The sequence below is a fragment of the Mesoplodon bidens genome (assembly GCF_964165515.1).
Source record: "Mesoplodon bidens genome assembly, chromosome: 10".
Classification (NCBI taxonomy): Eukaryota; Metazoa; Chordata; class Mammalia; order Artiodactyla; family Ziphiidae; genus Mesoplodon; species Mesoplodon bidens.
In genome coordinates, this window is record NC_138172.1 from 9,747,612 (window position 1) to 9,772,330 (window position 24,719).

Here is a 24,719-nt window from a genome sequence, read left to right on the forward strand (position 1 = left end):
AATATGCAGAAGTTTAGTAAGCAACTGATACCCTCCCCACTACTCAACACCTGCTTAGTAGCAGCTCCTGGATCTAGTGGTTTTTGTTTGCTTTGTTTGTTTGTTTTATAAAACACAACTTAAGAAAGGCTGGCATAGACAAAAGAGGTAGAGAGGATTATTTGTAGGAAAGGCCCCAAAGGTCATCCAATGGGCAGAAGCCCTAGGGGCAGAGACAAGAGGAAAACCTTGTTCTTTTTGTAATGTGGAGATACCCGCAATCAACAAGCTTATACCCAGAGGATCGACAACTGGGTGGAAGCTACTAGGCTTCCATAAGCATAGAAAAGCATAAACTCTAATCCAGAAGTGAACCTCCATTACTTCTTAATCCCAATCAGTGTCAGTTCCCTCTAAGTGGCTCTCAACCTTCTATGTGCTTGAAATCACCAATGGTCCTTCTATAAAGTATAGAAGTCCAGCAACACTATCAACCAACTTGACCTAATTGACATTTACAGAGCGATCCCCAGGACAACCGAAGAGTAGACATTCTTTTCAAGTGGAAAATGGAACATTCATTAAGCTAGACCATCTTCTGGGTCATAAAAGAGAAAAAAAAACTTAAATTCAAAAGAACATTATGCTCTCAGACCATAACAGAATCAAACTGGAAATCAATAACCGAAAGAAAACAGGAAAATCTTCAAACACTTGTTAGTTAAACAACACACATCTAAACTACCCACGTGTCAAAGAGGAAGTGTCAAGGGAAATTTAAAAGTATTTCTAACTAAATGAAAATGAAACTGCAACATCTCAAAATGTATAAATTACAGTTAAACTGATGTTTATAAGGAAATAGATATCATTAAATGCTTATGTTCGGAAAGAAGAAACATCCAAAATCAGCAACCTAAACTTCTACAGAGAAAGAGAAAGAAGAGCTAAACAACTCCTCCCCCCAAAAAGCAGAAAAAGCCACAGTGATATATTACTAAACACCTATTAAAATAGCTGTTAAAAAATACTAACAATACCAAATACTAGAGAACATGCAGAGCAATAGGATGCTCATTCATTGCTGGTGGAAATGCACAATGGTACAACCAGTTTGGAAAATAGTTTGGCATTTCCAAAATGTTAAATATAGAGTTAACATATCAAGCAGTAGTTCCAATCCTAGCTGTTTATCCAAGTGAACTGAAAAGTTATGTTCACACAAGTGTGCTCGTAAATGTTTATAGAAACTTCATTCACAATCACTAAAACTGGAAACAACTAAGACATCTGTCAACAGGTGAATGGATAAACTAACTGTGGTCTACCCAGGCAATAGGATACTGCTCAGCAACAAAAGGGAACTACTGATTCTTGGAAGAACGTGAATGAATCTTAAATGCATTTTGCTAAGTGAAAAAGTTAAACCAAAAATACTACATATTATATAATTCATTCACATGACATTCTAGGAAAAAGCAAAACCATAGGGGTGGAAAGCAGATCAGTGGATGCCAGCGGTTATAGGGGAGAGAGGAGGGGTTGACTACAAAGGGACTGCACAAGGGCACTTGGGGGCAGTGGAAATGTTCTGTATGGTACTGTGATGTAGATACATGACTCCAGGCACTTGCCAAAACCCTAAAACAATGGGTCACAACAACTGGACTTTACTGTATGCAAAATCAACCAAGAAATTAGGGGATCCTAAAATGGAATGCAGACTGTGACAAACGAACTGCAATATAAGTGTATCAGAGCATTTCACTGAAGGGGATGAATAGGAAAGGAGCTGTCCTAAGTAACTTTTAAAAATAGCGTATGACTGGAAACTCTAAGGATAAAGACAAGAAGAACAGCACATAAAATGGTGCTCTAATTTGTAAATTTTCCACAGGGATACAAGTTAGCAATGCTGGAACTGCTACCCATACTGGAGTCCAACAAAACAAAAAAGAAATTGTATGTAATGGGAATCAGGTTTCTCAGAGTTAGGTAAAGAATTTAAACGCAAACAAGAGAATGTGGCTAGAATGGAACACGTGGCGTGAGGCGGAGTCAGACACAGTGTAAACTCATGGCTTAGAGTGAGACGCTTGCGTGCGTCGGTTATCTTATACATACATACATGCATATGTGGGCTAGTATACATACATACATAGGTACCCTACCACTATCCATTGAGACAGTCTACAAGTAGTGACACTCCATAGCAACATCTAGTGATCAGACTGGTTTTGAAATACCGTCTTTCAACAAAAAGAACCAGGTCTCTTTGGAGAAACGGTTGATTCTGAAGCTGGGGCAAAGCACATGCAAGACAAGTCTGGATCAACTTGTCATGTCAGGAAGCAAGAAGTCCACAAAAGAAAAAAAAAATGGAAGGGGGGATGTCAGAAGGACATAGGAGCCAACCTAAAAGAGCTCCCAGGGCTTCCCTAGTGGCACAGTGGTTGAGAGTCCACCTGCCGATGCGGGGGACATGGGTTCGTGCCCCGGTCCAGGAAGATCCCACATGCCGCGGAGCAGCTGGGCCCGTGAGCCATGGCCACTGAGCCTGTGCTCCGCAATGGGAGAGGCCACAACAGTGAGAGGCCTGCGTACCACAAAAAAAAAAAAAAAAAAAAAAAAAAGAGCTTCCAATGAACAAAGCTAGAATAATATTAGCAACAAAATAAATAATGATGGTACTGAATGACTATCCAAAGAATACACACAATACATACTCAGGAATCCATACTGTTGAAAAATAAAGGACCAAAATAATCAATAAATAGGAAAGATGGAATGAATCCTCCTCACAGAACAATCCCAACTGATAAATTTTGAAGGAATGAGTGACATGGAATATCACCATTAGAACATTAGAGGAAAAACTGCTGCAGGCAAGGTCCACTGATGAATGCTAAAATTCATGTGGGAAATTATAAGGAGACACTGAACATTTATATAGCTTAAAAGAATCTCACCGCGGGCTTCCCTGGTGGTGCAGTGGTTGAGAGTCCGCCTGCCGATGCAGGGGACACGGGTTCGTGCCCCGGTCCGGGAAGATCCCACATGCCGCGGAGCGGCTGGGCCCATGAGCCATGGCCGCTGAGCCTGCGCGTCCGGAGCCTGTGCTCCGCAACGGGAGAGGCCACAACAGTGAGAGGCCCACATACCGAAAAAAAAAAAAGAATCTCACCGCAAATATTTACTAATTATTCTGGTGGTTTAAACATATGCCTACAACTTCTTTGATATTCTTCCTTTGAAGAAGTGGAGATTAATTGTTTTGCCCTTAAGTGTAGTCTGGACTTAGTGCCTAGCCTAAGAATATGGAAAAGGAAAAAGAATAACTGAACAGTGGATAAACTCAGCAGACTCTAACTGGATCACTACGTTAACATCACTAGTGCTAAGCCACGTTGATTTAATGTGCCCCGATATGATGCGATGATAAGGGTGACCCCATTTGTATTTTACTCTTCCCCAAACCCATAACCTTAATCTTCATCTGCTCATGAGAAAATGTCAGAAAAAAATTCAAATTGAGGGACATCCTACAAAATACCTGACTTGTGCTTTTCAAAATTGTCAAGATCATGAAATAAAAGACTGAGAAACTGAAAACTGGATTGGATCCTTGGACAGCCAAAAGACATTCATGTAAAAACTGGTGAAATTTGAATAAAGCCTGTAGTTAAGAGTATTTTTACATTGTTAATTTCTCAATTTTGATAAATGTATACTAGTTATTTAAAGTATTAACATTTGGGGGAAATCAAAGATGGGTATATAGGAATCTTACCTTTGTAACTCTTTTGTAAATCTAAAATTATTTCAAGATAAAATTTAAATACACACACACACAAACACACACACACACACACATCTACCTATCTATCTAATCTACCTATACCTACCTACCTTTCTGGGTCTTATCTGTAATGAATTCTTATTTAGTAAGTAGTGGAGCAAGCCCAGGAATCTGAATTTTTAACAAGAGCTTTAACTCAGTGGTTCTCACGCATTCATTCACCTGGAGGAGTTGTTTCAAAACACGTATTTCTGGTCCACACCTCCAGAAATTCTCATTCAGTAGGTTTGAGTGAGGCCTCTGAATCTGCATTTCTAACAAATTTCCAGGTGATGCTGATGTTGTAGGTCAGGGGACCATATTTTGAGATCACTGCTCTAGGTGATACTGCTGCAGGTGGCCAGGAGATCAGATTTCGAGAAATATTCACTTGGGTATCTCCAAATTGGTTGTAGCCAATTTAGGTAAAAGTAGAATTTAGGCATGGATATTTTAGCCAAGCATTTTTAGGGCACTCTTACGACGGTGAGATAGGGAGAAAGAAGGAAGGGATGCATCATTATGCTTTGTTATAAGGTTTCCAGTGATGCAGAGAGAAAGCAACAGGAGAAACATCCCTTGGTAATGGCGCCTACAGTCTCAAGGCCATAATCGCTCCAAGGCTGGAAAACATCAGAGAGGATAGAGGGATGAAACCATCTGCAAACTGTTCTAGGGCTGCTGTGGGGAAGAAATGGCCACTATACCACCTTCTCGGCAGGAGAAGGGGAATAATTCTGGATGGAAACCCAGCTTCTCATCAGGATTCAATTACAACTGAGTGGTTAAGCAAATGAGAGCCAACTCCATTTGGCGACACACTTAGTGGAGGGGCAGCCAGCACTTGTGGGTTTTGGGCTCAGCCAGGGCGCGCTAGGGCAACCGATGTGTGGCGTTTTGTGATTGCAGAATCGAGATGCTCACCATGCCTCAGAGAGAAGTGCCCGCAGGTGAGCAAAATCAAACAACTCAACAGAAGAAAGAAACTAGCTATTAACATGGTAATGAGAATGGTCATGTTCCTAAAGCTGAAATGTAAAGAGGAAAGAAGATGGAAAAACAAAGGATGAGAGAGAAACATGCTGTTTTGATCTTTTCCTCCTGGAAGGCTTCAGAGGTACCTGCTGGAAAGACAGTCATTTCATTTGTCTCAGACCCAAAGGAGAATGTGGCAGGTAGATAAGTGTACGTATATTGCACACAGATGACTTTGACCAGGCATTCAATTCAGACCAAGCATGTCATGCCAGAAATGGGCCATTGTGAGACAATAATCCAGGTCTGGTGTGTCTGCCAGCAAGGAATGAAGTGGTCCACACACCTGCACACACACACCTGGTGTTCAGATGTCAGTTAGCTCATGTAACCAATTTTTTCATCTCAAGCTACTGCCCTATTGAATGCAAACTTTCTATGGTTTGTGTGCTAGCTTAGTCCCTCAGAGTGGATTCAGCTCGCACTCTGTTACATATCTGATGTTACTGAGTGACCTCAGCACACGAGCAACCTACATTTGAGAAAATATTGGTTCAACATCACAAGCTTAAGAACCTAACTTTTGAGGTGCATTTCTTTTGTGTGTGAAGACTAATTGGAATTCGGCAGTGGCAGCTGGCATTGCAACTGACAGTTAGGTAGCATTTCCATGGGGCACAAACATGTAGGAAAAATTGGACGGTATCATCATACATGTTGCAAATGGATGCATGTCACAGGACAACTCCGTTCGTAACACGTCAGCTTTGACTGAAAAAGCCCGCTTTCAGCAGCCTGAGGACATACAAGCCACTGAAGTAATGGAAGGAATTCCAGCATGCCAGAAATCAATCTGCTTTTCAATTTGGAGCTGAAAACTGGTCAGTTTTCTGTCTGCCTGTGGTAGCGAGCAATCTGTAACTGCAAGAGAAACTTCAGGAATCAGGCCCCAGAGTGTTTCCATTAAAAATACTTTTCTCTCCCAAATGATTATGGATTCTTTTCCATCTCATAAGCAGAAGCAATAAGAAAGCATTTAAAGTTTGCAACTCAGTTCTGTCAGAACGTACCCATGATACACTCTCTCTGATGATCTGGTCTATTATTTAGATATGCCAATTCATGTTAGCAAATACTTATTGAGACCCTACTATGTGAAAGGCTCTCTAGGAATTTTTTTTTTCCCTGAAGGAATATATGAGGGCAGTATAAAGAGTCTTAGAAATGACTGTGTTCCATTCTCCATTACAAACGGGGCGACTGAGGTCTGGAGAGTTTGATAGTGATGATATTAATCACAGAAGAAAGACTGACACTCATGAAATTCTGTGTATGTGTCAGATACCATCCTAAAAGCTTTATATCATATTCATTAGCTATATAACCGCATGAGGCAGCTTTGCTAACATTCCCATTTGGACAGGTGGAAACAGAGGCATTCTGAAGTAACTCACCCAAAATCACAAATTTAATGACAGTGGAGTAGTAGGATTTTTGTCTTTCAAAATATAGTTCACAAATTACAGGGAGAGGATGACAGACGTCATAAAAGCAGATAAAGACATACATAACACATCTTGTTAGAGGAATCACCAAAAGTGTGATGGAAGAAATTTAGTCTCAGATGGGATGTTTCACATCTGTGTAGGGGGTCAGTGGAAGGATACTTGATGGAGGGAAGACAGAAGTCAAACTGGAAACGTCGTTACGCATAAGATTGCCCAGCCCTCCCTTCCTTCTTGGCTATCAGATTCCTGGTTTTGCTCAGGATGGAGAGATGTCTGGTCCCAAGCAACAGCCTATCACAGATCAAGGGGGCAGTTCTGCTCCCGAATCGCCCAGCCTCTTTTTTTTTTTTTTTTGCAGTACGTGGGCCTCTCACTGCCGTAGCCTCTCCCATTGCGGAGCACAGGCTCCGGATGCGCAGGCCCCGCGGCCATGGCTCATGGGCCCAGCCGCTCTGCGGCATGTGGGATCTTCCCGGACCGGGGCACGAACCCGCGTCTCCTGCATCAGCAGGCAGACTCTCAACCACTGCGCCACCAGGGAAGCCCTCCCAGCCTCTTTTGAAGGTAGAAATGACCATGATATCCATGAAACCAGTAGGGGTTGCTGGAGACAGTTCTGGAAAAACTTGCTCGTTTTGGAAAGGAGAGAGGGAAAGAAAGAGGCTGGCATCCCTCTTCCTCCAGCCTTTAGATGTTACGTCGAGAGCTCTTACTGTCCTCTTGACACCATCCAGCCACAAGGAAAATGATGAAGCAAAACACTCTGAAAATAGGAAACCAGAAAGAAAGAACTAGAGTCCCTGACGTTATGCATCGTTGAGCAGAAGCAATAGTGCCAGCAGCCACTTACCTCTGAACTTCCTGATATGTGAGAAAACAAACCATGCTTTTATTTGACTACTAGCATTCAGTTTTCTGTTATTTGCAGTTGAACACAATCCTAACTTATCCTTGCCTTTAAAGAATTTCCAGCCCATTATAAAAGGGAGAGAAAATTCCTGACAGTGTAAACTTTCAAAGAAATGTACAATGCAGAAAAAAGGCCAGGAATCACAACTGCAGTGGTGGGAGATGCTGGGGAAAAAGCGATCGATTGGCACCTGCAGGTATCCGTGGGCAAGATAGCTGGGGGGGAGAGGGAGACAAAGTGGAAGAGAGTAAGTAGCCACAGGGACGTGGGAAAAGGTACCCAGGGTCGGAGGAGAGGTGGGCAAAGATTGTGGTGATTGAGGCACATTTGTTGGAAGCCTGAGAATTACAGGCTCAGGGTTTTTGATTTTTCTTTGTCACTAACTGGCTGCATAATCGTTCACATATGCATATTCCTTTCTAGATTGAGAGGGAAGAGGATAGAAAGCAGGAAGGCGGAAGCAAGGGCAGATGAACACTCAAAGGAAATGCTCAGGAGCCAGACTGGAAAGAGCATTTAGGGGAGCTTGCAGAGATGAGCCTGCCTACAGCAACGTGTAATAAAAAGCAGCGGTTAGACCAATGGGGCTGGGGCTGGATTGCACGAGACTTTATGAGACAAAAACCATAAGAAACTATATGCTTGGGTGAAAAACGTTCTCCTCTGTCCCTGCCAGGGAGCACTATGTCTCTCACTGAGAGTAGAAATCATGGGCTGTCTGGACAGGTTACTGAAAGGTCAATCCATCATATCTTTCAGCCAAGAAATGTCAGACTTCACATCTCACTTAAATATGTTCAGCAATTTCAGGGGCATCATTGTGCCTGAGAAGAATGCGCATCTTACTTTGGGAGACACTGAGATTTAAAGCAATCTTGAACAGAGCCATGCGTATTCTAGCTGGCTCGATCTGAGAACCTAAGAAATGAAAGCACACTTAGTACAACCCTCTGATTTTAAAGATGCTGACAATGGTCTGGAAAGGGAAGGTGACGGCCAACTCAGCATCAGAGCTGATGCTCTGAAATTAACATGTTTTTTCTTCTTAAATTTCTGATTTCATCCTCTCTCAGCCGGTGATGTTACACTCTGAGTTACCCTCTTTGCCATTTTACATCCATGCATTCATTCATTAAACAGAAAATTCACTAAGCATCTGGCATGTCTCAAGCATTCTTTCAGTTGCTAGGGATAAAGAAATCAACACAAAAGAAAAATATCCTATTCATTCTCAAGGGAATACACACTAATAAGATAACTTTTCCTCTTAATTCTCTTTCAAAACTGTGATGGCCGCTGAAGATGCTCCGAGTTTTGCTTGCAACCAAAATCCCAGTACGAAACATCAAGTTATTCTCAGCAGCTGGTAACCTGGCAGGTCGCGAGCGGGTTAATGAAGAATATGCCCTGATTCAAGAAGCCTTTGGAAGGCAAGCTGTTCCTTTCCCTGAACAAGAACTAAGAAATTGGCTGATTTTTTACAGTCACTGGTTTTCCCTGTGGCTTGAGCAGCCTCAGCCGTCAGAAGCAACTGTCACTTGTCTCCAAGCAGCGCCTCTGTAAGGATAGACCACTATGCATCCCTGGACAGTAAGAAGGAGGTCAACTCATGAATCCCAAACATGACTGCTTTTTCCAAACCACTATTTGCATTTAGTCAAGTTCCCACTTGGCTGTGTGAGGGGGGAAATGGAGCAGGCTGATTTTCTGATTTATTTTATGTTTTTAAGTTTTTTGTGTGTGATCTTTTTTTTAAAATTTTTTATTGGAGTATAGTTGATTTACAATGTTGTGTTAGTTTCTGCTATAATCAGTTATACATGTACATATCACCACTCATTTTTAGATTCTTGAAAATTAGGGGATAATTGGATATCATGTCTGTGTGGGAATCCATCCAGAGAATTCAAATTCAGTGGGAATTTAGGGCAGGCATATATATAAATATATATACATATATATGTGTGTGTGTGTGTGTATATATATATATATAGAGAGAGAGAGAGAGAGGGAGGAACTATTTTAATATTTCATTACATTTCTAAGGCAGTGGTTCTAAAGATATGCTCTTACCTTTATGAATTCCCTAGTAATCTGTGTATGCATATCTTGCAGCACTATACTAGACTAATTTTAAAAATAATCTCCATACTACTAGTTTTCCTGAATAAGTTAATAAGTGATTTATGCCATTCTTCATTGGTTCTTTCACTAAAGTAATACCTTTCCCCCATAAGGACTCCCTTTATTGGTTCCAAAGACTTTTTAATTCCTCCATTCTTTTTTTTGATTGAAGTAGAGTTGATTTACAATGTTGGGTTAAGTTTCAAGTGTACAGCAAAGTGACATATATATATATATATATATATATGTATACACATATACATATATATATATATATATATTCTTTTTCAGCTTATTTTCCCTTATAGCTTATTACAAAATATTGAGTATAGTTCCCTGTGCTATACAGTAGGTTGTTGGGTGCCTATTTTATATATAGTAGTGTGCAATCCCAAATACCTAATTTATGCCTCCCCCTTCTCCTTTGGTAACCTTCTCTGAACACCACCAGGTACTAAAGGAGGTGGGGAAAGGTGAGGTACTCATTCATTGTATAGATGAGAGGACAGCAGCTTGGAAGTCAGTACCAGCACATGCCAGGACACAAAGTGAAAACAACCGACCCTCGGCCCACAGCTGTTTCCTCATCAGCTCTGAGGATTCTGATGAGGTTCCCCCCACATCCCACCCTTACTCTTTCCTCCATCACATTTCTCTCAATGAATCAATAAACCAGCATAACTGGAATGCTTAAAACGCCTAGGACCTTCTAGGCCATCAAACTTTTCTAAACAGTGAACATGCTTGTTCACTCTTCTATAATAGTATCTTTTCATTTAATGAATCAGTGCCAGAGATTTTTAACTCAGCCCCTTCAAAACACAAACATCTCTCTCTTTGTACATCCTTAGAGGATAAAAACGATTGAGTCTTCATCCTGTCAATGGGAAAGGGATAATTGTACTCAGATCTCAAGGCTCATTCAGCACGGTTGATGGAATGTTTAAACACACAGAATTCAACTTTATAAAAAATATAAAGAAAGCATCCCTTTCATATGATTAACACTATCAATTTGAATAACAGTTTACAATACTGGATATCAAAATCAGACTTCCCTCATATGACCAGCTGTCATTGAAATCGTGACCTCTGCATGCTAAAAGAGAAATGACACTGAAATTTAGAATTGTGCTATTTTCAGCATCTTTTTCTGCAGCTCGTTCCCCCCCTCCCCTTAGTGTCTCTGCTAAGATAGATCAGTACTGCAGCAAAATATTGTTCTCTTGAGACTTGAAAGAGTACACATATCAATAAAAGCCATTTTTAAAGAATGTGAGCATTTATCATTGTTAAAGGAACCTTGCTATTTATCAGCGTGTATGTCTCAAATCAAAGAAGTGGAAACAAATGAATTCTGCATTTAATGGCTTTAGAACTATGTCACCCTCACCATTTTTCACACGCTCAGAAGAATTTCTTCCCCTCCCTCACTGAAGAGTGTAGTATTTAAGGCTTTATGTCACATGACACTTCTCTTTTTTTGATTGAAGTATAATTGATTTACAATGTTGTATTAATTTCAATTGTATGGCAAAGGGATTCAGATTCTTTTCCCTTATAGGTTACTACAAAATATTGAGTATAGTTCCCTGTGCTATACAGTAGGTCCTTGTTGGTTATCTATTTTATTGGGATTAACATATACACACATAACACTTCTTTAAGCACAAGACATAAAGCAAGATGCTGGATCACATCACAGTCTTCAGTATTAAACCAGGATGACATTTTTTCTTCAGTGTTTTTGCAAATATAGTTGCCTTTTGTGACATATTCATTTTTATTGTGATTTGAAATAGAAATGAAAGATTTTTCATTCTTAAACCCAGAGTATATTCAAAAGAGGAATAGGACTTCCCTGGTGGCGCAGTGGTTAGGAATCCACCTGCCAGTGCAGGGGACACGGGTTCGAGCCCTGTTCCAGGAGGATCCCACATGCTGCGGAGTAACTAAGCCCGTGCACCACAACTACTGAGCCTGCACTCTAGAGCCCACGAGCCACAGGTACTGAGCCCGCGTGCCACAACTACTGAAGCCCACGTACCTAGAGCCCATGCTCCGCAACAAAGAGAAGCCACCTGAATGAGAAGCCCGCGCACCGCAATGAAGAGTAGCCCCCACTTGCCGCAACTAGAGAAAGCCCGTGCACAGCAACGAAGATCCAACACAGCCAGAAATAAATAAATAAATTTATTTTTTAAAAAAGGAATAAATAAAATCACACCTTTAATGACCTCAATATAAGCGAGAAGAAAGGAGGAGACATGAATGCAGATATCCTCAAATTCTAGACAGAGACATAAATGATTAAATAAACCATTGGCAGGTTTTAATGCTTTATGCTTTATGCTTTGGTTAACAAAAGGGAGAAAAAAAGAATAACAGAGGATAGGGCATCATAGTCACCTGTCATTGCATATGCAAAGGGTTATTGAAACTGAATAAATGAAATAAAAATTAATGAGAAGTCTATGCATAAAAATAAAACCCATGCTTTTGAAGCAATTGAGCCTGCAATTGCATTGCTTCTGGTAAACATACTTGCAGGTTAGTGTCACAGCAACACCCACAAGGGAAGAATGTGAGATAATGAATTTTTCTACCCCGAGTATAATAGTCAGCAATCACACAAACCTCAAGTTTATCGATTGTCCCAACAATGCCAAATTACATCTTGAAATGTGATTATACAAGATAAGTCTAATCAACCAGATGTTAAATGTTTAATGCAAAATATTAAGAAAATGCACATAATCTTGTAAAAATGAATATGGGTTTTAATTTAGGTTGAACCAAGCAACCACCTTTGTGATGATGTGAGCTCCGAGCATTAAGCTAGCTCTGGCAAATTTCCCTCCCTAGAGGGGAAGGTACACGGTTTGTGTCATTCAAATACCTTAATTAGAGACTAGGATCAGATCTGGATTGCTACCTTTTGACAGTGTCGTGAATTAAAAGCATCAAATGAATGCACACAATCATTCACATCTAAAGAGAGTTTCTACTGGGTTGGCCAAAAAGTTCGTTTGGGTTTTCCGTACCATGTCATGGAGAACCCGAACGAACTTTTTGGCCAAAGCCATATATTTATATATGGTGTGAATTCAACCCATGTTACCTGCTAATGACATTGCATAGACTTAAGCTCCAAATGCTGTATACACTAAAATCACTGATGGGCTTCAGGAATTACTCTAACATAAATGGGAAGAAGAAAATTCCATAAGGAAAGATGGTAAATAGAAGGTGGCAAGGCATTAAAAAAAAAAAATCAAGAATCCTGTATTCCTCTCAGATGAAAGTGTGAGCTGTCTTATCAAAAGGGGTTGGAATTGACATATGCACAATACCATGTTTAAAACAGATGACCAACAATGACCTACTGTATACCACAGGGAACTCTGCTCAATATTCTGTAATAACCTAAATGGGAAAAGAATTTGAAAAAGGATATACGTATATGTATAACTGAGTCACCTTGCTCTATACCTGAAACTAACACAGCACTGTAAATCAACTATAGTCCAATATAAAATAAAAATTAAAAAGGGGGAGGTTGGGGCTTCCCTAGTGGCACAGTGGTTGAGAGTCCGCCTGCCGATGCAGGGGACACGGGTTCATGCCCCGGTCCGGGAGGATCCCACATGCCGTGGAGCGGCTGGGCCCGTGAGCCATGGCCGCTGAGCCTGCGCGTCCAGAGCCTGTGCTCTGCAACGGGAGAGGCCACAACAGTGAGAGGCCCATGTACTGCAAAAAAAAAAAAAAAGGTGGGGGGGGAGGTTGACATCACACTGAAATTTTAAAAAGCAATGGACTATGTGGAAGTTAGAGGTGTCTAAAATTTCGGCAGTTGTAGAATATACACTCAGTTCTGCCTGGTCCTCTGGGACATAGGGATTTACCTGGATGTTGTAAGTATATGCTCACTGCTCCTTACAACATTTTACCGAGAGTGTACTACCTGTATGTTTTTGGACTACCTCCCCATATAATTTATGGTTGTGTGCTTTTGGAAGGGAAAGCACTCTAATAAGCATGGGAGGTTTACTATGCACTAGACCCAATTGAATGAAGGTGCTCATGGATGACCTTCATTCAATAAAATAACACAAGAACACTACAGGTTGAATCAGAGGCATACTGAAATGGGGTGGTGCAAATGATCAGGCAACAAAAGATGCACCATTTGTAGGGAATTTTAAAAAGAAATTACAAGTTATCTGCTTTTTATTACAACCATAGGCTAGCCATTCTAAACAATGGCAGGAAAAAAAGCCCCACTACAAAAAATTTTGGTTGATCGAAGTCAGGATCTGTAAAGGGTGAGATAGTAAATATTTCAGACTTTGTAGGTCACGTGATCTCTGTGGCAGCTACTCAACTCTGTTGCAGCATGAGAGCAGCCAACTTCCTTAGAAGATGTGTAAAACATGGTCATTTAAAAAATTATTTATAACAATAGGCAGCTGAAAAAATTTAACCCATAAGTCAAAGTTTACTGACCCATGGTCTAAGTTCTAAACAATTGCAGTGCCTATTGTTTTGATAATATATACATAAGCTCCAAATGAGCACCATTTTCATCACTTATTCTTTAACAAACATTGTATTCTACTTGTAACTGAACTCAGAGAATCCCAAATTATGCAGCTGGCTCCTGATATACACAGATTCAGTTAACATATATTCATTTCAAGAGTAAGTTCGTTACAGTTTGGGATAATCCAAGCTCACAGCAGGCATAGTTCTTGCCTCCAACTCCTCTGATATCACATATTCTTAAACAGTACATTTGCAATTATCAATCATATCACAGTGATTGTAAAGATGAAGAAACATTGCAATAAATACTTCCGTTCTGTTAACTGTTTTAAAGGAATGGATTAATGTCAATAACTGGTATCAGTCACCATTTTATGTAATTTTACAGAAACAGAAAATTCAGAAGGTCTTACAAAATATGACAGATGTTTACGATTAATTTTTGACAAAGGTATTTTAAGGAAAAATCTCCAAATGTGGAGACATTTGAAAAACTAATCTCAAAGAAATAAAGATATCAGTGTTCTGGCAATTTCTGGAAATTCTGATGAAAGGGGAATTTCATGAATTTTGAATTTTATGGTTATCTTTAAGAGTTTTACTATTTGTATATCTATTGCTTCTCGTGGAAAAAAAACTTTTTGAAATAAAATTTATAAAAAGTGCTCTTTGATCAACTTTGAACAAATACAGATTAACAAACCTGGCTAAGGTGTCTACTGAACATGCATATGCAAACATCAGTTTTTACAAAATAGCTGACAAATTCGCAGAAGTTAAAGCTTCCAAACAGAAACTGGGATGCTACTTTTTACTATAACGGGCCAAACAATATGGAGGTACAATATTTTTCCTTTTTTTAAAAAAAGATAATGTATTTAAAATGTATCATCTCTTATTGTTTTTCTATTGTATACTGTAATTTTTTAGTTGTATATTTATTTATTGTTTTATTATAAGCATGCAGACATATGAAATGCAATAAAGTAAGATTTTTACTGCTAGAATTTCTTTTTCTTCCATTATTACTATTATTATTCATTTCATTTCATAATTATTATTGAAAATTTTTTTGTCATGTGGAGGAAAGAGTTGTTAAAAAATGATTTACTTTGAGTGTCAAACAGGCTAAGTGCACCAAAGGTAAACAATAGTTTTGTTTCATAAATGGAAGAAAAGGTGAGAAGGTGATTTTCCCAAGACTAGCCAGGAGGTAAATTAAGTCTGATTTCAGAAGTAGGTCTACAGGCACACGAAAAGATGCTCAACAGCGCTAATTACCAGAGAAACGCAAATCAAGATACAAGGTACCGCCTCACACCAGTCATGCCCCAAAGCCTCCGGTGGAGTAAACCTGAGTTAGAACATGAAAAGCCAGCCCTAGGTTCCCTAGGCAGTGCTCTATTGAGACTTGATTAAATACAGATTGCAATAAAGAGGCAGAAGGTGTCACAACTTGTAAATTCACCTGGTCCAAACTTTCGCAAACTGCATCTCCCTATTCAAAGCAGATGACAGAGCCTCTTCTATTTTTATAATTACATAATACAGCACTGATATTTTAAAACATATCTGTCCAGTTTGACTGTTAGCATTGGTCCTCTGCACTAGTGTGCAGATCTAAGAGAAAGCACACGTGTACACACACACACACATACACACACACATATACACACCACATACATGCACCACACACAACGCACACATCACACACAGACATGCACAGACATCACAAACACACCCCACACATACTATACAGGCACACATCACACATAAACACCACACACACACCACACACTCCTCACTCTTGAAGCCAACTACTCTGGTACTTTGGTAATCAGTATTTTGTGACTATGTGTATCTATGCTTATGAGTACTGTGATTTCTACTTAGCTAATTAAACCTAGGGAAATTAGTGTGTTTCTCTCAATGTCCTTCAAAGCTCATTTTTCTATCACAACTTAATGAGTTATTAGGATGCCACAGAGACAAATTAAGATACTCTATTATGCTTTCCTTCCTCAGAAAGATACTGACACTGTAGTTCCAGCTATATTTGAACTGTCACTTTACAAAGGTATAGACAGCACTTTTAATTACAAGACCTAATCTTCTGAATTGGTTTGATTAATATGTTGCTGGAATCAGCTTTCATATAAAATTGGTTTTATTAGAGTTTTAAAATAAAATATCAGGTCAGGAACTCCATGTTATTTCTTTAAAAAAAACCAAAACTGCTTAAGTGTCTTATGTTGTCAATAATTCTTCTTTGTGAAGTTTTTAACTGCCAGTAAAAATCCATGGGTAGAAGTTTGAAGAATCTTTCAGTGATTTTGGCTCCAATAGGCTACATGTGTGTCGATACTCATCTGAAATGATTTTTTAAAAATTATTTTATTTATTTATTTTTGGCTCTGTTGGGTCTTTGTTGCTGCACGTGGGCTTTCTCTAGTTGTGGTGAGTGGGGGCTACTCTTCATTGTGGTGCATGGTTTCTCATTTCAGTGGCTTCTCTTGTTGCGGAGCATGGGCTGTAGGCATGCGGGCTTCAGTAGTTGTGGCACGTAGGCTCAGTAGTTGTGGCTCATGGGTTCTAGAGCGCAGGCTCAGTAGTTGTGGCGCACGGGCTTAGTTGCTCCGCAGCATGTGGGATCTTCCCCGGACCAGGGCTCGAACCCGTGTCCCCTGCATTGGCAGGTGGATTCTTAACCACTGCGCCACCAGGGAAGCCCTGAAATGACACTCCTGATAAAAGCATTTCTTCCAAATAATGCCCCAAAGCCTTTAAACTCAACTCATCCAGCCAAATGCCTTTCCAAATTCTTCTCACTGGTTGGTTTGCATTTAACAGTTAAGTCTTCACTTTGAATTCTTTCTGATTTTTTAGAGTCAAAAGTACTCTTTCATACGCATTAAATCAAGATCACCCCATGAAGCATGGGGCTCATTCTTCTTAAACTATTTACTTGTTTGCATATGAATTTGGTGTTTGTGTTTATTTTCTATTAATAATAGTAACTGAAAAGTAAAATCCTCATCCAAACTTGTATTGAGAATTTAGTGTGTGCTAAGCTTTGTATTTCACATTTCATGTGCACTATCTAATTTAAATTCACATTTTTATGAGGTTGAGACCACTCTTGCCTTCATTTAACAGATGGGAAAACTGAAGGGCAAAGAGGTTAAAGAAAAAGACCCTTTTTTCTAAGTCATAGGGTGACAGCATTAGCATCTAACCCAGGCTGTATGACCCTAGGACTCATGTTCTTGACATTTCCCACAACTCAGAGCTTGGAATTAGAGAGATTAAAGTCAAGGCCATATAAAGAGTAAGTGGTAGGTTAAAGATGTGAATATAGGTTTCCCAATAAACCAATCAAAACTGAAACAGAAAAGTAAAGTAACCTGCCTACAATTAAAGGAATTTGAGATTAGGTCCAGAGACGAAAACTTAGTCCTAAATCTCCAAGCCCAGGGCTCCATTGTGTGCTGGTTAATCCTTGGATAGGATGGAAAGGAAGAAGGGAAATTCCTCTGGTCCACATTTCCCAAATGAAGCCCCACTTCTGTAGATGTGAATAAAAGAGTAGCTGGCTACATATATTTGGGGATTATTGCACAGTATATCTCACTCTCGGTGTTTCATAATGTGATTTTAATACAATAAAGATTTTTAGAAGTCCTGCATAAAAGATACCTTCTTAGTTATGTTTAATCAATTTTGCCCAGATTTACTAGTTCACAGATCCTATTTATGTAGGCAGCATAATGACACCCCAAAGATGCCCAATCCTGAAATCCCAGAAATGTTGATTATGTAACATCACATGGCAAGGAAAAAGTAAGGGTGTAGATGGAATTAAGATAGTTAGACTACTGACTTTGAGGTGGGGAGATGCTCCTGGATTATCTAGTGGGCCCATAGTAATCACTGGGTCATTGTAAGTGAAAGAGGGAAGTGGAAGAGTTAGGGAGAGATTCGAAGATGCTACAGTATTGGCTGTGAAGATGGAAGGTGACCATAAGCCAAGGAATGGGGTCAGCCTCCAGAATCTGGAAATTGCAAGGAATCAAGTTCTTCTTCATTCCAATCTCCAGAAGGAATACAGCCTTGCAGACACCTTGGTTTTAGACATCTGAGACCCCTTTTGGTCTTGAACCTCTAGTACTGTAAGATAATCTATCTTGTTTTGTATTGTTTTAAGCCACAACTTTTATGGTCATTTTTTATAGCAGTAAACAGAAAGCAAATACACCATTTTCCTTGCAACACCTACTCTCAAATTTAATTTTGGAAATACTGATCTAGTCCATCATCCTGGCTTGAAGAGACACACCTTGAAAGCTTGTGGAAAATGGAATTCTGATGTTTCAATGTAGTGTTTCTAAAAGGTTAACGTGCACAAGAATTGTGTGGATATGTTTTAAAAATATAGGTGCTGATTCAGTAGGTCTGGGGTCGAGCCTAAAGTTTTGCATCTCTGAAAACCTCCCAGGTGATGCTGGTGTTGATGCTGCTGGTTGATGTTCACATTTAGAGGAGCAAAGTTGAAAGAATACCAAAAAAACAAAACAAAAAGAAAACAGCTCCAGCCTTCTTAGGAAAACTGGTAAAAGGAATCCCATGAAGTTTCAAATAGAAAATGCCTACCTGCAGATAAATGATCATGGAAACATATTTGTAAGTACTGCTCCATCCATCAGTTTTTATGACACAGAAAAATTTCTACATAAAGGGGATAGAGGAGAAACGTTATAATTGATTGAGGTCTCCTATTCCTAACAACTGAGAAACTATCTGCCTCACTAATAAGACAGAACAGGTATGAAGCACAAAAGGTCTTATAAAATATTCTCTATTTGACCATGAAGTCATATAAAATATCTGTTTAGCACTGTAAAAAGAATTAGATTTTCACAGAATAAGACAATAAATAAAAAAAGACTCTGGAAGGTTCTGCCCTATTCTCTTTTAAAAACTATACTTTAAAACAAATTTTATTTCCATGTTTCCCCCTTGCTTTAGAAATACCCAAGTGCATGGAACCAGAAAGCCTCATCAATTATCTCACCACTGACCTGCCTCCGGGAAGAAAAAGAGCTTAAGTAAATTAGAGGATGCCAAAGAGAACCATTCTCTGCTACCTCTGCCAGCACAAGAAGAACAGATGCTTTTTTTCTTCTTTTTTCTTTTCAGAGTAAATTTAGAGTCCATGAAAGGTGCCAAGTTAAAATCCCTAGAAATGAATGCATTCTCCTTACCTGCAAGTCTGGCAATGGTGATAAAAGCTTTTTCATAAAACTGCTTAGTCCCATAGGAGAGCTCATTTCTGGACCATTTCTACGTAATTGGTCTTTATATAAGGAGATAGAAATTACAGACTCAACCATTAGCAAGCCGTCAATTGTAGGTGCTTTCAAGATTAACTCAAAATACATCATTCTGTGCCTCAAGAAACCTTTGTTTCAACATCACCACATGTGTACAGTGCCGTAGAATTTACAAAGCACTCTATGATAATAAACACTTACTGTAAACACTTTTCTGAGCTCTTGCTACGTGCCACGCACTACGAGGCTTTGTATCAGTGCTTTACATGTTTTAACATATTTACGTCTCATGACAGCCTATAAATAGGTATCATTGTTACTTCAATTTTTCAGATGCACAAGCTGAAACACAAAGTCCACATACATCCCATATGTTGCCTACGATCACACAGCTAACCAAGGGAGGAGCCAGGATTTGAACCGAGGACACTGGCTCCAGAGCTCACTCACTTAATAATTATACAACATAACTGCCGTCACAGTTCCAAAAAAGAAACCAACAAAAGACAAAATGGCACTGACCGAATGATGAAACCGATACCCAGGGAGCATGATACGCCAAATGTCCCACATGAAGTATGACAAGAAGTCATATTTAAATGCAGCCTTCTGCCTTCAGAGACCAAGCACTATCCAAGTGGTCTGGATACACGGACTCAACCTGTCAACCTGCTACCTTTTACTAAGTTACTGTTAGCGTAGATAGATTCAACTTTCCCCATAAGAATAAAAGAGGGGTAAATGCTTTTATGACTAATGGGGATATAAAATGCTAACTATTTCTGGCTTTCCAAAGAAACAATGATTTAGCTTTTATTTTAATAGAGCAAACACACCTGTTTCTGATGGGCCCATCCAGGCACTGGAAGAAACTCAGGCTGGTGAGGTTCCCTTGTGGTCACCAGCTCCCCTTTCGGACACTGAGCCAACAGTGAAGTCTTCCAGGGAAGGCCACGGGCCACGGTTTTCAGCACCAGGAGAAACAGTCCAGATATGACCATGTGTTTGGTAAAACTGGTTCCCAGCAGGAGAAACCATAACCACAACTCAACAGGCTTTTCAGACTATCAGTTCTTTGGTTTCAATGAATATAAACCAACTCAAGCTTTCTTTCTCTCTTACGTACACGGACACAGACATACACATCAGAAGGTAAGGAGCCCTGGAGAAGCAGTCACACCATGGAAACAGCGTTCAGCAGGGTCTTATAGGAGTGGAGCTGAGAAGGCATGAAGGTCAAGGGTACCTACTCCTCACCTGCCCTTTAAAGCACACCTTAGGGCTGCTTGATGTCTTACCTTCCAACCTCCTTTCATCTGTTTACTCCAGTCTCCACAGAGAACGTCCTCGCTTCCTCATGGTTTCTGCTCCCTCATAACTTTAGCTTGCACTCAACTAGAGAAGGCTGGGATGGCAACTCTTAGAGCCAACACCAAGGCTAACTGGCTTTTCCTCCTCAGTACTGCAACGTATGATTTGGTCAAATGTCCACACCTCATGCAATCAGTTGTGCAGAGGGGCAAAGGGGGAGCACCCTTTGTAACAGATATCTTTATCCAGACTTCTTCCAGTTGGGATGATGGTTAAAGTAAGAGGAGATGTGGGTCATGCTGAAATTTACCTATTCTGATCACACTGAAATTGATCCAGGTTAGTCCCACACCTTGATTATTTAGAATAAACTGGGGGGGGGTGTTTTAGGGCTTAAGGCTTTCAGATAATATGAGTTGTACCTTTACTTGACAAAACATTCCAATATTTAATGAACCTCAACACAACCCTTACACCAACTCAGTTGTGAGTAAATTGGTAATATGTTGTTTTTGTATGTGTTCAAAAACTAAAGCATTATCATACAATAGTTAATATTCACACCAAAGTGTATATTTAGAATCATAAATTTTCAGGGGTGAAAAGAAACTACAGAAATCATCTATATTGGATCTGACATTGTCTTCCCCTGAGATCAAAGCAATGGAGTTTCAATAATATTGATATTTCGAATCTTAGGCCTCCCAAAAAGCTAAATGATAATTGTATTTGATATTTATTTGCTTTGAAATGCCTCAGTTTATATCCAGCCCATTCATCAAAGACCCAAGGATTCCCTTTATTCCAATTATATCTCACACATTTTCCCCCAATGCTCTTGCTGATTCAAACTTTATCATAGCTCTTGCCATACCTTCTGAACTTGCTCATATACTTGTCTTACCACCTGGACAGTGACTACCTGATAGCAGGAATCACAACTTAGTCATCATTATGTCCTTAACCCCAAGTAAATACCTAGGTGCTCAATATATGTTTGTCAGATCAATAATAAATGAATCAAAAAGTCTATACATTAAATAATCAGTAAGTTAGAAAGAAGACTAGAAAAACGGAAATAAGATGGTCTTTTAAGAAGCTTAAGAAGGTGAATTAAAATAAGGACGTCGGGCTTCCCTGGTGGCACAGTGGTTGAGAGTCCGCCTGCCGATGCAGGGGATAAGGGTTCATGCCCCGGTCCGGGAGGATCCCACATGCCGTGGAGCGGCTGGGCCCGTGAGCCATGGCTGCTGAGCCTGCGCGTCTGGAGCCTGTGCTCCGCAACGGGAGAGGCCACAACAGTGAGAGGCCCGCATACCGCAAAAAAAAAAAAAAAATAAGGACGTCACTCACTTTTTTAAATATAAAATACTATTCAGTTAATAATTAAATATATGTTTTCATTGACCTGAACACTGATTTGCTTAAATAAGACAAATTGTAGAGTTTGGGTTTTATCAAATTTTAATTTTTATCTTATATTTAGTTTAACCATGATAAAATTAAAGTCAAAAACAAAATCAAACCAACAGCCTAATACTAATGCTTAATTAAGATTAGTTTTCAGAAATTGCTTTAAGGCATCTTCTATTAAACATGACCTTATCATTTTGAGTGTATCTTAAATATAGCTTTTATGCATATTATCACTGCTAAGAATATTTATGCTGAGTAAATCAAACTCCCCATAATATATAAATGCTACTGCAAACTTAATTTAAAAATCAAAATGTTATTCAATAACAACTGAAAGGCAAATATAAAAAGACAAGATAGCAAAGCAAAAAGTGTTTATCCTCACAGTAATATATGACTTACAATTCTTAATATATTGAAACTCATCAATTATTACTTAGTCCTATAGTAGCCTGAGGAAAAAATAGATTCAAATATAACAAATAGGTATCACAACCATCTTTCTTAGCTGGTAACTATGAAAAATGTAAGACATGCCAGTACTTTTCCATCCATTTTCTTTTGCCTTCATCTTATTCTCTCTCACCCTACTCCTTTTTAACATGTCTTATTAAAAGAAAACTGTAAGGACACAGACAATGCAATGAAAATATTCAAAATGTATAGGAACAACCATTTCTTCTTAATGAACAGATGATGATCCAGACAGCTAGATTCATACCATATGAACATCTACCCTAGGCCACTACTGATTGGTTCAGAATGTCCATCTTGATCAAATGTGGCCAATAAGAGACATCTTTTCAAAATAATGTGGATAGTAGATAGAAATATATTGTGTTTTAAATGGTCTTACTTGGCAAAATAAAGCAATGGAAATCTCCTTCTAGCTCACACATTTTTGTTTTCTTAGAAAAGTGTCTAGTCCATGAAATCTAACATTCTAGAAATCACTTATCCAGATTAGTGTGGTGGGCCAAAGTCTTTATGAGGGAGAAAATATGAGTTTAAAACTGGACTCTAGGGTTGTAATGGTTCCTTTTATGTGTCAAATTGACCGGGCTCTGGGGTGCCTAAATTAAACATTATCATATCTATATCTATATCTATATCTATTTTTTCATTCAAGTCCAAGCAATGAGAGTTTGGTCATGTGGTAGATTAAGTATCCTTTCTTTGACTGAACTACCAATTATAATATTGTTTTTCATTGGTTCAAGTTCAAAACAAACCCTTATAACAAAACCTAACTGTAATCTGGGAAGGCATTGTACTTTCACAAAACAAACCAACTGTCCTGGAGCATAATGATAACACAATAACTAATATGTTATATTACTGTACCAATAAAGTATTTTTCTATACTTTATACTGTGTATGTGGTTCTCGCACAACAAGAAAAAAAACAATCAGAAGTCAAAAATACTTAGGTGTTACAAATCCCAAGGGCTAGGGCTGTATTTCACTGGGTCAAAAAGATGAGTAAGTGATCATATGACCTCACTTTTGGTTTGAGCTAGTCTGAAATATAACCCACAAAGAACCTGGCAATTAGAATTCTAAGAGTATATTCTAGTCCTCTATCTTAGCCATTGATCCTGCAGCAATTTTCATCTAAGATAGTTACAGAGCATGCAGTAAGTCCTGGACCAGATCAGGAATCGGAAGTACATTAAAGATTAAGTCCAGGGGCTTCCCTGGTGGCGCAGTGGTTGACAGTCTGCCTGCCGATGCAGGGGACACGGGTTCGTGACCCGGTCCAGGAAGATCCCACATGCCCTGGAGCGGCTGGGCCTGTGAGCCATGGCCGCTGGGCCTGCGCATCCGGAGCCTGTGCTTCGCAACGGGAGAGGCCACAACAGTGAGAGGCCCGCGTACCGCAAAAAAAAAAAAAGGGCTCCCATCTAGGGGAGCCTGACACAGGACACTGTTTTAGCAGCTACTGTGTATCTTGGCAGGGAATCAAGAGAGAAATTAAACAAATTAGCCTTCTGCAATTAACTGGGTTAGGGATGAAGTCACAGTTTGGAAGGGAGATACTAAACTTAAGAGGTTGTTCATTTTCTCTTAAACCGAGGCAATGTGTTTACAATAAACAGACAGGCACTGTTATACATATATTTCATTAAAGAGGTAGTGGTTAAAATGAGAGATTTTACATGCAGTGTGGTGGTGTGTCATCTTCTGTAATCGCCTAAAACATGCCCTCCTATACAGTCCTGTGTCTTAAGGATACATTCTCAGTGACAGCTCTTAGGAAGGTTAGGTCAAACTCTTCATCACCAGGTTGGGCATCAGAAGGCTGCGTCATCCTAGCCTCAGTTACTCATGTGGAAATTGAGCGTGTGTGTTCTCCGGCCTATATCATATGGAAGTTGAGACTCCAAATGAGTTGCTTTACATTATAAAATAATGTGCAAATGTCTAAGAATATGAGAGGAAGAGAGGAAAAGGTCATGGAGGGGAATAAGGAGAGAGATGGGGAGGAAGGACCAAGAAGATGACAATGGAGAAATAAGATGAAGCTGACGTGTAAGAGTAAGTGATTGTGTCCTAACCACTCAGAAATGGCTTTCTTCAATACAATATGTGTATGAGTTAAAGTTCCCTGGTATGTCTTTCTTCTGCATGAATCTGTCACAATATTTAAGACTTCTGTTTCCTTAATTCTTTTAGATGGGGCTGGGAAATACCCTGTTAAAACAGAAACACTGATCTCCCTGCAAGGGTACAGGAAGCAGTTATCAGCTGCTAAGAGTACAACACAAATGTGATAAGATTCA

The 24,719-nt window shown here is 39.5% G+C and overlaps 1 protein-coding gene across 1 annotated transcript in view; it reads right to left on the minus strand.

Moving 5' to 3' along the window:
• The window catches only part of GRM7 (glutamate metabotropic receptor 7), a gene marked incomplete at its 3' end in the record, with an annotated part of 813,045 nt that overhangs the window by 415,805 nt on the left and 372,521 nt on the right, over positions 1–24,719 (minus strand). The gene's annotated exons all lie outside the window — the stretch shown is intronic.